This window comes from Apium graveolens, chromosome 3, assembly GCF_009905375.1.
Source record: "Apium graveolens cultivar Ventura chromosome 3, ASM990537v1, whole genome shotgun sequence".
In the NCBI taxonomy this organism is placed as follows: Eukaryota; Viridiplantae; Streptophyta; class Magnoliopsida; order Apiales; family Apiaceae; genus Apium; species Apium graveolens.
The window spans coordinates 90,335,960-90,352,101 of record NC_133649.1 but is presented as its reverse complement, the minus strand read 5'-3'; the positions used below and the strand labels follow the sequence as shown (position 1 = coordinate 90,352,101).

Sequence of the window (16,142 nt, the reverse complement as noted above, 5' to 3'; positions counted from 1 at the left end):
ACAATAATTTATTGAATATTATCGATTGAACACACCACGAAGCCTTATATTGTTGGAGATTGAGAAAGATAGGGATGTGAGATGGCTGAAGCCACTTTGAACTGACCCTGATAAAATAGACAAAAGTTTATTTTATCACTTTAATAAGGATACAGAGAATGATACAAATTTTTTCCTAGAATTGAAGGATGAAAATTGAGTTCCTAACTCGACGTGGAAGGCTCAACAAGTTCACTAAAGATGGAGACATAAACCGTGGAAGAAGAGAATATAATGATAAGAGAAGGGATAAAGACTATCAAGGAAAGGCTCCTCAGCCTAGAGGCTCTGTCATAAATATGATTTTCGAAGGGCCAACCGCTTCCAAAAAATCAAATAACTCAAGGAAAGCCTATGAAAGAGAAGTAATGCACATTGTAGGGGAGGTGACCCAGTGAGCTAAAAAATAAATCTTTTTGTCCTTCAAAGACATGGATCTAGAAGAAATAAATACCCCTCACCATGATCCGTTGGTCATAACACATGTGATAGGCAACTTCCCAGTTATTAAATTATTAATTGACAATGGATAGTTGGTAGATATTCTATCCAACAAAACGTTTCTACAGATGGGATACACGGGTGCACAACTGACACCAACTGATATGCTGATTCATGGCTTTAACGAAGTCGAATGTTAAAAAGGTACCATTATACTCCCGATTACCAAGGGGACAGAACCTCAGCAGGCCACCTTGATAAGTGACATTTATATTCACTTAGAATGCTTCGTGAAGGCTCAAATTGGTATTTTGTACTCAAGTTATTTGATGTGTTTATTTGTAGTGTTTTACATTTTAGGGTATATTTCGAAGGAAGGAATATATATTGCATTGTTATTATGTTAAAAGAGTGTTAGGATGGAGCCTCGGTCGATTGCACGAAGGAAACCAGCACGAGAAGATCACAAAAGCAGAAAATTCCATTTTTTCCAGAAAGGCAGGGCGGCCGCGTTACACTTGGGAGCGGCCACGCTGGTTTGGCAGATTTCAGGGCAGCCGCGCTAGGTCAATTTTTCAGAATCCTGATTCTAATAGAAAACTGATTTCCTGGACTTCTGCTCTAATTGGGCTGGTATTTAAAGACTCTTAAAAAGATGTTTTTCATATACGAGAGCAAAGAGAGAACAGGAAGAAGACCTAATAGCATAATATGACGAAGGAGAAGAAGGTCTAGTTTTTACTTGTGATTCTTTGCTTAAGTTTTAATCTTGGATGCTTGTTTTCTTTGTTATTTGAACCTAATACTCTTGTTAACGTACTTTGCTATTATTAGTCAGTTTATAAAGACTTAGTTAATTTATCATGCTTTCATTGGAACCCATGATGACGATGAGTTCGGTTATGAACTAATCGTTGTCATGGGGTTCCAACGGATTTACTTATGAATTTCTATAGTTAATTATTTTGATACCTAAATATATGGTGATTGTATGATATCCTTGTATTGGTTGTGCGTATTCGTCTTATGAGCGTCGTGAAGTTATAAGATAGTTTGTTAATCTCTATTAAAGCGACAATGAATATAGGGATTTAGAACTTGCCATGCTAGCATAGGTTTATGTATTTATTATGCATGATTCGTAGGTAATTTTAACCATCTTACTTGCCCTATATAATCACAATAGATAACTTGTGCATTAAACCTTTATGTTGTTAAATTCTATAGACATATAGGGTCTCAACATAATTGGTGTCTATTAAGCTTCTATCTCTTTTGTAGATGTTTGGTAGTAGGGTATTCATAAAACAAAAGTTTCCGTTTACTAGTTTTGTGTTATCTGATTAGTTGTCATCACCATTGCATGCTAAGGTTAAGAACAATAACTTTGAATGAAGTATTTAATGAAGATAGAATCCCATGTTTGTCTCATATAGTTAATTCAATCACTTTTATTCATAGTTAATTGCATGTTAGTTAATCTTAGTTAAAAACATCTCAACTTGTTATTGTCTTAGCATTGAGCGATAGCAATACCATTGTTGCATAGGTGCATAATCTTAAGTTAACCAAAAAGAGTCTCCGTGGAATCTAATTTATATCTTATACTACTTGCGAATGCGTATACTTGCGTGTAATTTTAACACTTATTTCCGCCCTAACAAGTTTTTTACGTGCAATACCATTGTTGCATAAGTGCATAATCTAATTTATGTGCTTGACATCAGTGGTCGTTAAAGTTCCCTAACTCGGATATTTTACTTACTTATTTTCTTATTTGTGTTTCAGGTACTCTAGAGAGCGTTTATGCTAACGCATTCTCGATCTCGCAAGAGAATACTGGATAAAGCGGAGGAAGAAGTTGAAGTAGTTGAAGAAGTTTTTTCGAAAGTTGAGAAAGTTGAAGAAGAAGCGATTGTTGCAATAGGAGAACCAATAGCAGATCTGAAAGCTTTGATGGATTACTCTAAACCGAAGATCACTGACATTCAGTCTAACATTGTCAGACCAGACATCGCGGCTAATATTTTTGAAATCAAGGCTAGCACGATTCGGACGGTGCAGAACTCAGTCCAGTTTGGGGGTTCTCCAACGGAAGATCCCAACATGCACATTAGAGATTTCATCGAGATCTGTGACACTTTTAAATTCAACAATGTTTCCGAAGATGCTATTAAGATGAGGCTTTTCCCATTCTCTCTGAGGGATAAAGCTAAGTGTTGGTTGCATTCTCTACCACCAGGCTCTATTATGACTTGGGAAGATCTTACTCAGAAGTTTCTTACTAAATTCTTCCATATGGCAAAGACAGACGCAATCAGGAACACTCTTACTCAATTTGCGCAGCAATCGCGAGAGACTTTATGTGAAGCTTGGGAGCATCATAAGGAGATATTTAGGAAGTGTCCTCATCACGGGATGCCTAAATGGATGATTATCAAGTGCTTTTATAATGGTTTGGGAGCACAGTCTAGACCCATGCTCGATACAGCATCAGGTGGAGCCTTATGGGCTAAGAGCTATGATGAAGCTTATGAGTTAATTGAACTGATGGCTGCTAATGAATACCAGAACCCATCTCAAAGACTACCACAAGGCGAGGTAGCAGGAACTCTAGAGGTGGATGCATCTACTGCTATAGCTGCTCAACTTAAGGCTTAAACGATGAAGGTGGATTCTTTGGTTAATTATGGAGTTAATCATATCACAAGTGTTTGTGAGCTTTGTGCAGATGCACATGAAACTGAGCAGTGTGCTATTTCTAGTGAATCAGATCAGTTTGTAAGCAACTTTCAGAGGTCACAACAACCAGTTCCAGCCACTTATCATCCTAATAACCGTAATCATCCTAACTTTAGCTGGAGCAATAATCAGAATATGGTGCAACAGCCTTATCAGTAGTATGCATCAAAGCAATTTAACCCTCCTGGTTTTCAACAACCATAATATGCACCAAGATAACAACTCTAACTTCAACAACTATCACATGGAAGTACAAGTCAATCTACTGAAAAATATGAATTGGAGGAGTTGAGGCTCATGTGCAAGAGCCAAACGGTTTCTATCAAAACTCTGGAGAATCAAATTGAGCAGATTGCCAATGACTTGTTGAATCGACAACCTGGTACACTTCCTAGTGACACAGAAGTTCCAGGAAAGAGGGAAGCAAAAGAGCAGGTCAAGGCAATTACATTGAGGTATGGGAAGGTTGCGAGCCCCGAAAAATCTCAAGTTCCAGAATCTGAAGTTTTGTCTGAAGAAGATGTACAGAAGGATGCATAAGTGGAAGCAAGGAAGAAAACTGTGGAACACACTCCTCCTGATGGTAATATAGGGGAGAAACAGGTCTATACTCCACCTTCTTTTCCTAAGAGGCTGCAAAAGCAAAAGTTGGATAAACAATTTGCTAAGTTTCTGGAGGTGTTCAAGAATCTTCATATCAATATACCTTTCACTGAAGCTCTTGAACAAATGCCAAGCTTTGCGAAGTTCATGAAAGGTATTCTCTCAAGGAAAGTGAAGATCGATGACTTAGAGACTGTTGCTCTTATGGAGGAATGTAGTGTTGTGCTGTAACAGAAATTGCCTCCCAAGCTTAAATATCCTGGAAGCTTCACTATTCCTTGTACCATCGGAAACTTGTCGTTCGACAAGTGTTTATGTGATTTGGGAGCTAGCATCAATCTGATGCCTTTGTCTATCTTCAAGAATTTGGGTTTACCTGATCTAAAACCTACATATATAACTTGCAGTTGGCCGATCGTTCTATTAAATATCCACGAGGAATTGTGGAGGATGTCTTGGTCAAGGTGGACAAACTCATCTTTCCTGCTGACTTTGTAATTCTTGATTTCGAGAAGGATAAGAAGATTCCCATAATCTTGGAAAGATCCTTCTTGGCTACTGGACGAACCTTGATTGATGTGTAGAAGGGTGAGCTCACTATGCGAGTACTAGATCAGGATGTGACCTTTAATGTTTTCAATGGCATGAAATTGCCTACCGATAAAGAGGAGTGCTTAAAGGTGGAATTGGTTGATTCTGTGGTTACTTCAGAACTTGATCATATGCTAAGGTCTGATGCCTTAGAGAAAGCCTTGATGGGGAATTCAGATAGTGAAGATGAAGAAGGTGATGAGCAGTTGCAGTATCTGAATGCTTCTCCTTAGAAGTGAAGGCTGGATATGCCTTCTGAATCTATTGGAATTTCAGAACTCAAAAATGCCGAGGGGCGTCTCAAGCCATCTATTGAGGAAGCTCCTAAACTCGAGCTTAAACCTTTGCCTGAACACTTGAGGTATGTGTTTTTGGGTGATGCATCTACATTGCCTATTATTATTGCATCTGACCTTTCAGGTAGTGATGAGGAAAAGCTCTTGAGAATTCTTAAAGAGTTCCAGTCGGCAATTGGATGGACTATAACAGATATTAAGGGAATCAACCCTTCTTATTGTATGTATAAAATTCCGTTAGAGGAAGGAAGTAAGACAACTGTTGAGCAATAGAGGAGGTCGAATCCTATCATGAAGGAGGTCATGAAGAAGGAAATTCTTAAGTGGCTAGATGCAGGCATCATCTATCTTATTTCTGATAATTCTTGGGTGAGCCCAGTTCAGTGTGTGCCGAAGAAAGGAGGCATCACCGTGGTTGCTAATGAAAAGAATGAGCTCATTCCTACTCGAACAGTCACGGGGTGGAGAGTTTGCATGGATTACATGAAGCTAAACAAATCCATGAGGAAAGATCACTTCTCTCTTCCTTTTATTGATCAGATGCTTGATAGGTTGGCTGGGCATGAATACTACTATCTTCTGGATGGCTATTCGGGCTATAATCAGATTTGCATCGCTCCAGAAGATCAGGAGAAGACTACCTTCACTTGTCTGTTTGGTACTTTTTCCTTCAGAAGAGTTTCTTTTGGGTTATGTGGTGCACCTGCCACATTTCAGAGATGCATGATGGCCATCTTCTCTGACATGATTGGTCAGAATGTGGAGGTGTTCATGGATGATTTTTCTGTGTTTGGGGATTCTTTCGACGAGTGCTTATAAAATCTTGATGCAGTTCTTAAAAGGTGTGTTGAGACCAATCTGGTTTTCAACTGGGAGAAATGTCACTTTATTGTGCAACAGGGCATCATTCTTGGGCACAAGGTCTCTAGTAAAGGTCTTGAGGTGGACAAATCCAATGTGGGGGTCATTGAAAACCTTCCTCCACCAATTTATGTTAAGGGGATCCGCAGTTTTCTTGGTCATGCGGGTTCTTATCGGCGGTTCATCCAGGATTTCTCTAAAACCTCTAAACCATTGTGCAATCTATTAGAGAAAGATGTCCCTTTCAAGTTTGATGATGAGTGTCTAGCTGCTTTTGAGAGCTTAAAGAAGAGCTTGATCACGACACCTGTCATAACTGTACCTGATTGGAATGAGCCTTTTGAAATGATGTGCGATGCGATGACTATACAGTTGGAGCAGTTCTTGGGCAAAGGAAGAACAATATATTTCATGTGGTCTACTATTCTAGTATGACCCTCAATGATGCTCAACTGAACTACACTACTACTGAGAAGGAACTTTTAGCCATTGTCTACGGTTTTGAGAAGTTTAGATCTTATTTGCTTGGCACGAAGGTGACAGTTTTCACCGATCACGCTGCGATTCGCTATCTCGTATCGAAGAAGGACTCGAAACCTAGATTGATTAGATGGGTTCTTTTACTACAAGAGTTTAAGATGGAGATCAAGGATAAAAAGGTACTGAGAATCAAGTTGCTGATCATCTCTCTCGGTTAGAATATCCAAGTACAACTTCACATGATAAGACATTGATAAACGAGTCTTTTTCCAATGAGCAATTATTTGGGGTGCAAGAAGAAGAACCATGGTTCGCAGACATTGTGAACTATCTTGTGAGCAACATTATGCCCCAGACTTAACTCATGCTCAAAGGAAGAAGTTTCTTCATGAGGTGAATTGGTACATGTGAGATGAGCCATTTTTGTTTCGGCAACAAGCTGACCAAATCATTAGGAGATGTTTTCCGTACACCGAGACGGAGGGTATCTTGCAAGACTGCCATTCGATTGTTTATGGAGGCCACTATGGTGGAGAAAAGACAACAGCTCGTATCCTTCAAGCAGGATTCTTCTGGCCTAAATTTTTTAAGGATGCACATCAGTTTATTTTGAAGTGTGATCGCTGCCAACATGTTGGTAATATATCAAAGAAGGATGAGATGCCTCTTAATGTGCTTTTCGAGGTTGAGGTCTTCGATGTTTGGGGAATTGACTTCATGGGGCCATTTGTCTCATCTTGCAATAATTAGTATATCTTGTTGGCGGTCGATTATGTGTCAAAATAGGTCGAAGTCAAGGCTTTTCCAATGAATGATGTGATGGTAGTGCTTAATTTTCTTCACAAGTAGATATTCATGAGATTTGGAACTCCAAGAGTCATAATCGGTGATGAGGAATCGCATTTATGCAATCGCAAGTTCACCGCTATGATGCAGAGATATAATGTGAATCATCACATTGCTACAGCCTACCATCCTCAGACTAATGGTCAAGCTGAGGTATCTAACAGAGAGATCAAGCGAATTTTAGAGAAAGTTGTATATCCATCGAGAAAGGATTGATCTTTAAAGCTAGATGAAACTGTTTGGGCTTATCGAATAACATTCAAAACTCTGCTAGGCATGTCACCGTTTTAATTAGTTTATGATAAAGGATGTCATTTGCCTATGGAGCTAGAGCACAAGGCATATTAGGCTTTGAAAAAACTTAACCTTGATCTGACTACAACTGATAAGAAATGGATGCTTCAATTGAATGAACTCGACGAGTTCCGACTTCAAGCATATGAGAACAACAAAATGTACAAGGAGAAAGTCAAGAGGTGGCACAATAGGGGTCTAGTGATCATATCATTTATGTCGGGGTAACAAGTTCTTTTGTTCAACTCTCGTCTCCGACTTTTTCATGGAAAATTGAAGTCAAGATGGTCAGCCCCGTTTGTTGTTAAAATTGTGTTTCCACATGGAGCGGTGGAAATTTTTGAGAATGATCCAGGCCAAGCATTCAAGGTAATTGGACAACGTTTGAAGCATTACTATGGAGATACGGTAAACCGTGAGGTGGTTAGTGCCGTTTTATTATCAACCTGATCTCGGAATTCTACGTCAAGCTAACGACGTAAACCAAGCGCTTCTTGGGAGGTAACCCATATTTGTTGTACATTAGTAGAAGATTGAAGGAAGAAAAACCAGAAGAAAATATAAAAAAATCATAAAAAATAGGGGACTTTTCCAGGAGCACGACTCTCTCACGTTGAGAAGTGGGGCGGCCGCGCTGAAACAACATGAGCACGGTGTGCCCGCGCTGGGAATCGGGGCGGCCGCACTGGATCGACAGATATACGGCGCGCCCGTGCTCCCAGCAGGGGCGGCCGCGCTGAGGCCCTGGACTCGGAAAAAATAGAAAAAACAGAAAATCAAAAACAAAAAAAGAGTTCAACAGAAGTTACCCTCCTTTCTTGTACCCGAATTTATAGCCTCAAAACATCCCATTACCCCCACTAAACCCACAATGATATCCCACTTCTAATTCTAATTCTATATATATATACAATTATATACATCCTTCTCCACCTTACTCTTATTCTCTCAAACCCTAAATCTCTCTACACACCTCTCTTATCTCACTTTATAAACTCCAATGGCACCAAAGAGAGCCTGCACTTAAGTGAGCATCAGCACTTACCCCGCCACTACCGATTCTTCGAGCGTTGGGGGTACGAGGCCTCGATTTGTTATTCCGGAGGCTGAAGCGGAGTACGCAAGGTTGTTGACTAAGCAGAGAGCAAAGGAGAGGGGTTTCTTACCTTCAGGTAAGGTCTCGAGATGATCTTGGAGATGAAATGGGTTTCATTTTGTGAAACACCTGCGGCTGTGCCTATGAGTATCATTCGCGAGTTCTATGCGAACGCAAAAGATGATAAGAATGGGTATTTAGTGGTGCGTGGGTTGAATGTGGACTACAGCACGGAGGCTATTCGCAGGGTTCTCAACCAACCGGAGAGACAACCTACTCAGGAGGAGTGGGTTAATAAGACGGGGGAGGACTTTGATTTGGATATGATTGTGGCTATGTTGTGTAACCCGCAAACACATTGGAAGTTCAAGAGGGGATCGAACGAGTATCTCAATTTCCCCGCTTCATGCATGAACAGGTTTGCTCGTGCTTGGAATGCTTTTATTTGTGCGAATATCATGCCTTCTTCTCATATGCATGATGTGACTGTGGATCGTGCGAAGTTGTTATAGTGGATTTTGCAGAGAGATTATGTGGATCTCGGTTCTATAATTCATCAAGGTATTTTGTGATTTTTGCATGAAAGCACTACGGGGTCTATTCCTTATGCCTCGATTGTGACTAAGCTTTGTGTTGCGGTGGGTGTTTATTGGCCTGTACATGAGCAACTTCAGTTATCGAGCGCCCCCATCGACAGTTTGATGATCTTGAGCATGCAGGAGTGGTATGGTGGGAAAGCTGACGAGAAAGGACTTGGGTACACCTATGATCATTTGCCGGGTGACCAGCCAGTCGATCAGACGTATGCTGGTGGTTCGACTGAGGCACGCAGAGCAGCATGGCGATATCAGATGAGTGAGGCTAGTTCTTCACAGCAGCAGGAGGCAAAGGATAGTGCTGGTTTAGGCTCGACGCAGTATAGGCGTTTGACGAGACGGATGGATGCGATGTATAACATCCAGAGCAGATTTGCGCATGATTTTACTCAAGCATTGGCTACAACTTTTCGAGCCACGGGGTTTGACATATAGTGGCCAGTTTTTGGAGAGGATTCTGTGTACCCGCCTCCTTACACTCCACCCGCGGAGGGTGATGATCATTCTGCTTCCGAGTAGGTATGCCTTGATTCCTTGTTATTACCTTCACTGAGAACACTGAAATTTTTAAGTTTGGGGGTGATAGTTAAGGAATATTTGTGTGTGAGTCCATATAGATGCATTTTCATGATAGTTTAGTTTATATAGTTTGCATATTTGTCATATAGTTATTTATTTTTGTTTTTGTTTTGCGTATATGTTATCATGTTAGTATGTTGCATATAGTTGCATTGACATTATATCATGATCCATTAGGTTACTTTTCTGATTAATTTGTGATATTGATTCGAGTGTAGTGATGTCGTATAGAAGAATGTTAGGTCCTAACGAATTAATTTGCATGCTAGAAACAAGAAAATTTTACTAAGTCTTATAGGTTGCTTGAGTGCTAGATCATGATCATGACTTATTTGTTTGTCGAGGTTTAATCACTTGTATATGTATAGAATTTATGCTATTCTCTTAGTGAAGTAATGACATGGATTTTTAAAATTGGAGAAAAATATTGGATATCGATGCTAGTTGTGGCTAGGCGTCAAATGGCTAGTAGCCGGCTCATATTTATATGAGTAATCTAGATTTGAGCGAGATGGAGCGAAACACACTCGTTCAGAAATTATGAAAAAAATATATAAAAAAGAGAAAAAAAGATAATAAAAAGAAAAAAGTGTGTTATGCATAATTGATTATGAGTGGGCTCTTTAATACTCGAGTTATTAAGTTCTAGGGTGCCTAGTGACCTAAGGCTTTTGTAGTCTAGGATTCGCTAACCTAACGCTCACTACATGGTTATTATTGCATAAGTCTTTTGTGGACCTCACTTATTGTACAATCAAATAAGCATATTTGTGTTTTGTTATGTGTTATCAATAAAAGCATGAATCCTTGTATAACTCTGATAAAAAATGAAGTGTTGTCAGTCATTTTGTGTTTATCGTTTATTCTGTTTATAACCTTGTGATTGTCTTGATGAGAGGTGAGTTATGATTATTGATCTAGTTTCGAGAGTATATCTGTTAAGCAATTGCACACACACACGTTTCTGGCCTGTGAGTTAATTTTTGGGGTTTGATTGAACTTTGTGCGAATAATTGCATTCTTTGAGATGTTGCTTATTGATTGGTTTAGTTATTCTGATGAGATAATTGCATTCATGATAGTTGCATTCATGCCTTTTTATTTCTTGTTTTTGAGTCTGTTTATGCTTGAGGACAAGCATTGATTCAAGTTTGGAGGTGTGATAAGTGACATTTATATCTACTTAGAACACTTCATAAAGACTTGATTTGGTGTTTTGTACTGAGGTTATTTGTGTTTTTGATGTGTTTTTTGTAGTATTTTGCATTTCAGGGTATATTTCGAAGGAATGAATATATATTGCATTGTTCCTATGTTAAAAGAGTGTTACGATGGAGCCTTGGTCGATTGCGCGAAAAAAACCAGCACGAGAAGATCACAAAAGCAGAAAATTCCAGTTTTTCCAGAAGGCCAGGGCGGGCGCGCTACACTTGGGAGCGGCCGCGCTGGTTTGGCAGAATTTTAGGGCAACCGCGCTAGGTCCTTTTTCAGAATCCTGATTCTAATAGAAGACTGATTTTCTGGACTTATGCTCTAATTGGGTTGGTATTTAAAGACTCTTAAAAAGACATTTTTCATATACAAGAGCAAGGAGAGAACATGAGGAAGACCTAATAGCACAATATAACGAAGGAGAAGAAGATCTAGTTTACTTGTGATTCTTTGCTTAAGTTATAATCTTGGATGGTTGTTTTCTTTGTTGGTTGAACCTAATACTCTAGTTAACGTACTTTGATATTATTATTCAGTTTATAAAGACTTAGTTTATTTACCATGCTTTCATTGTAGCCCATGGTGATGATGAGTTCGGTTATGAACTAATCGTTGTCATGGGGTTCTAACGGATTTACTTATGGATTTCTATAGTTAATTGTTTTGATACCTAAGTATGTGGTGATTATATGATATCCTAGTATTGGTTGTGCATATTCGTCTTATGAGCGTCGTGAACTTATAATATAGTTTGTTAATCTCTATTGAAGTGACATTGAATATAGGGATTTAGAACTTGCCATGCTAGCATAGGTTCATGTATTTATTATGCATAATTCGTAGGTAATTTTAACCATCTTACTTGCCCTATGTAATTATAATAGATAACTTGTGCATTAAACCTTTATGTTGTCAAATTCTATAGACATATAGGGTCTCAACATAATTGGTGTCTATTCAGCTTCTATCTCTTTTGTGGATGTCTGGTAGTAGGGTATTCGTACAACGAAAGTTAGCGTTTACTAGTTTCGTGTTATCTGATTAGTTGTCATCATCATTGTATGCTAAGGTTAAGAACAATGACTTTGAATGAAGTATTTACTGAAGTTAGAATCCCATTTTTGTCTCATATAGTTAATTCAATCACTTTTATTCGTAGTTAATTGCATGTTAATTAACCTTAGTTAAAAACATCTCAACTTGTTATTGTCTAAGCATTGAGCGATAGCCATACCATTGTTGCATAGGTGCATAATCTTAAGTTAACCAAAAAAAGTCTCCGTGGGTACGAATCTGATTTATATTTTATACTACTTGCGAACGCGTATACTGTCATGTAATTTTAGCGCGTGTTTCCGCCCTAACACACCTATATGCTAAACTTCGTGGTTTTGAAAGCTAGTTCAACCTATAATGCTATTCTAGAAAGAACTGGTATACATACCTTTAAAGGAGTGTTAGGTAATGAATACAACACAGGGGGGGTGAATGTGTTTTAGATAATTTTAGTGGCTTTTTGTTTTTCTTAAGCTTGGTGAACAAAACAGATGTAGAATTGTAACTTGTAAAGATAGTATGATTTAAGTAAGATAATAATACATGCACAGGAACACACAATCTTTCAAAACTTCACTTAATTTTATATTAAAATCAAGTATGTGTTTTGCTACAAATTTCCGAGTTCTTGTTATGTTAAGAACTCAGCTTCTCTCATGAGAGTTACAAGAAATTTCAGATCTATTTGTTACAACAAAAACAAAGCAACCAGTGTTTACTTTATAGAACAATAAACACCGGATATTACACAACATGCAATAGCATGTACTAAACCCTATTTTTGGATATTCAAATATTTCTATTTCCGGCTTAGTGTGTCTTTGCTAATCATGCATGCCTGTGACTTTGCTTTGCCAGTTAATCTTGAACTTTCATCTTGTACTCTTCAACCTGCTTTTTGTAGACTTGTCAATCCAACTAATTGGATTGTTTGTTGATTGATAATCTTGGATATTGAACTGGTCTGCACTTTGTACTTTGAGTTTTACCTCGAGATCTCCAGTTTGGTATATAGAGAACTTGTTATCTCGATAAGTATATTGGCTTATCGAGATCTCTCATTACTCTATAGTTACTTTGACTTGTAGAGGTCTCTAATTTCTCTATAAGAGAATTTAGCTTGTCGAGATCTCTCATCTTCATGTCTTTGCTTTGTCTTATCAATATCTCTGAGTTCTCTAGTGACCAATTTGACTTGTTGATAACTCAGAGTTCTCTATTGATATCATGAGAGTTACAGACTTAAATGTTACAATACATAATGCAAACATAGATTATCATACAACTTACTTAAGGTTGTCAATTTGACTTAGTCTTGTTATTGTACATGCATGTCTTGCACAACAATCTCCCCCAATTTGTGAGAAGATTGCTTAACACAAATTCATGCCTGTTAACAAGACTAACCCCAAGCTACAACGGAAAATACGACTAATATAAAAATTGACTCAAGTACATCATTTATACATTAGGTGATTTCTTGAGTTTAAAGAGTTATATACATAAGACAAAAACTGGGACTTTTGATTCTTCTCTAATGAGGTCCTTTAAATATACAAGAATTTCAAGTTCCTATATGATTGGTGTCCCTATTAAAGCTTCTATCAGTTTGAGTCTATCTTGCTTTGGATAACCATCTAACATCTCAATTCTAAACTTTGAGAATGAGCCAACTTTTACATTTAGAAATCTTCCATCATTGGAAATTCTGCTCATCCCTTTTGCCTTGAGTTCTTCTGATTTTTTAATATACAATTCAATCTCCTCATCATACTTCCTCTTCTTCTCCTCATATTCAGCTTTATTCCTTTCTTTTCTTTCCTCCCTTGCAATCAACCATTCAGTTAAAAAAGATCTCCATGCTCTTGTAGCAGTGTCCTTGTCTTTTAGTAAGTTTATCACTCTTTTAATTTCTTTGGGGGAGAGAGTGTCCATTAATTTGCTGCCAAGAAAAGTGAAGGACCCATCTTCAAAGTATATTCTTACTTCTCTTAGAGTTACAACCCAGACTCTAACTATTTCCTCAACTAGTTGTTGAAAATAATCTTCATCTGAGATGCACAAATTTAAAGGTAGAAAATCACGTTGCTTGAAACAGTTCCAGATGGCCCTTTCAGCAATTTGCACTTTTTCAGTATGCTTGGATTTCTTAGGTTTCCTCCCAACAGACTTGTAGTTGACTTTGAGTGATGGCTTTGCAGAAGGTAGGTTTATGATTTTCTTGAGAGATGTTTGGCTAGAGGTGATTGGTACTTTTAGAAGGGTGTTAGCAGTTTATTTGTATAGGAATTTAGGCTTAGAGGTTTGAGGTGATTTGATGTTGGAGTTTGTTGGCTTTGAAGGTTGAGCTTGAGTTGTTTGGATTTTTAGGGTTTGTTGTGGTTCTGAGCTATCATGTCTTTTATTGCTTCTTTCTTCTCCTCATTTCTTGTCACCTTCCTTCTTCTCATCCTGCTTCTTGTCCTTGCTACCAGTTGCTTTTGAAGATTGACTTGGATTTGAGCCAGAAGGTTTCTGTTTATCATCCTTCTGCTCATCATCATCCTTGTCATTTCTTAGATTGTATTGAGTGTTTGGCAACATGGTATTAGCATTTACAAGATATTTGTCTAAGATCTTTATCATCTCAACATTCTCATGCTTCTTGATTTTTTTGTACTTTAGATCAGACTACAAAGTCATGATCAGCCTCATATTTGATCTGACACAGAGTTTAGGAACAAGGAAGTGTTTGCTTTGTTTGGTTGTTGGATAGATGTAGACTACCCCTTTTTGTGGATATAGATAGGCTTCTGTAAAAGCTGTTATCTGTGCATTTTTAGCTCATGGAGAAGTTGGGTGTCTTCTTGAATAACTGGATTTATTTTGTCAATCATTACATCCAATTCAGATGCTCTTAAGGTTTTAATATTTGAAAGAGGCACCTGAAGACATCTGTCCAGACCACCATCATTAATGTTCATAACAATCTGTTAGGAATATGTTGTGAACTTGATGATAAGTTAAATAAATCACCTTAGTAGATTTAACTTAGTAAATTTTGTAGCACTCGACGGATGATCCAATATAGTCCTGACGGATAAACCTTACAGTCCCGACGGATGACAGATTAACATCCATCGAGTGAGTAGCTTATGTAATAATAAGAATTGTAGCACATTTCTGCAAACAACTTTGTGTAGATTCTGTAGGAGTATATGAGTCATGTTGACTACTAGTGGATATGCAGAATAGGTAGATTAATTGTAAATATGAGATATCTTGTAATTCTGTATAAGTGAAATGGAGTCAAGTGACAAATAGCTACCCGACGGATGATCAACAAAGCTACCCGACGCATGATCAACAAAGCTACCCGAAGGATGACAAACATGTACCCGACGGATGATCAAATTCAAATATCTATTGACAGTGACAACACAGTCACATGCGTTGGGTGTTTGGAAAAGGAATGTGGTAGCCTGTTAAGCGGGAATTTGAGAACAAAGAAGCATTACCATTTCCATGCAATTGTGAAGATATTCAAAGATGCTGGAATAGAGTAGTGAAGCAACATGGAGTTAGACTAGATATGTTTTATTTTATTATCTTGTCCTATTGTCATGTAAACTTGGTGATATATAAACCAAGTGTAGCTAGTAGAATATTCAACTAAGCAAACACATTTTAAAGAGAGATAGAAAAAGCTGTACTTGTCAAGAATTTCTCTGTAGTTTGTTTGTTCTACTTGTAAAGTAGCTGTGAGCCATTCTAAGCTACACAGAGTTCTCAAACTGATATACATATATATATATATATGTATATATATATATCTAGTGGATACATTCAAATCCACCAGAAAGTTTTAAAAGCTTGTATTTTTATTACTTTGTGTTTTAATTTATATAACTCTTTCATTCCGCACTCTGCAAATTAAACACTTATATATATTCAGGTAGAACAGTTTTTTAAAATCTTGAAAAAGTAGCCAAAATTACATTCAACCCCCCTTCTGTAATTCTTGTTGTATTGTTAGGGAATAACAATTGTTATCAGAGCAAGCTCTTGAAGTACAAAGAGTGTAAAAATCACAACAAACAGCAAGATGAACAAGAAGGATTTTGGAGTCAAAATTCCATTTCTGGACAAAGATAATTATCACCACTGGAAGGTGAAAATGCACCTACATCTTCTTTCCCAAGATGAGGCCTATGTGGATTGCATAGAGAGAGGTCCTCATGTACCAATGAGAGCTGCAACTGGCAATGAACCATCTGTTCCCAAACCTAGGCATGAATGGCCAGATCCTGATATTGAGCAAGTCTAGAAAGATAAGAAGGCCATGAACATTTTGTTTAATGGAGTTGATGATGATATGTTTGATAAAATCTTTAACTGTAAAACAACCAAAGAGGTTTGGGACACAATCCA

At 37.9% G+C, this 16,142-nt stretch overlaps 1 non-coding gene across 1 annotated transcript; it reads right to left on the bottom strand.

The window, feature by feature from the left end:
• Positions 1–2,793: 2,793 nt before the first annotated feature.
• LOC141715833 (small nucleolar RNA R71) lies at positions 2,794–2,900 on the bottom strand. Its single transcript, XR_012572581.1, has one exon. It is a non-coding gene; the product is annotated as a small nucleolar RNA R71 (small nucleolar RNA).
• Between the last annotated feature and the right edge of the window lie 13,242 nt (positions 2,901–16,142).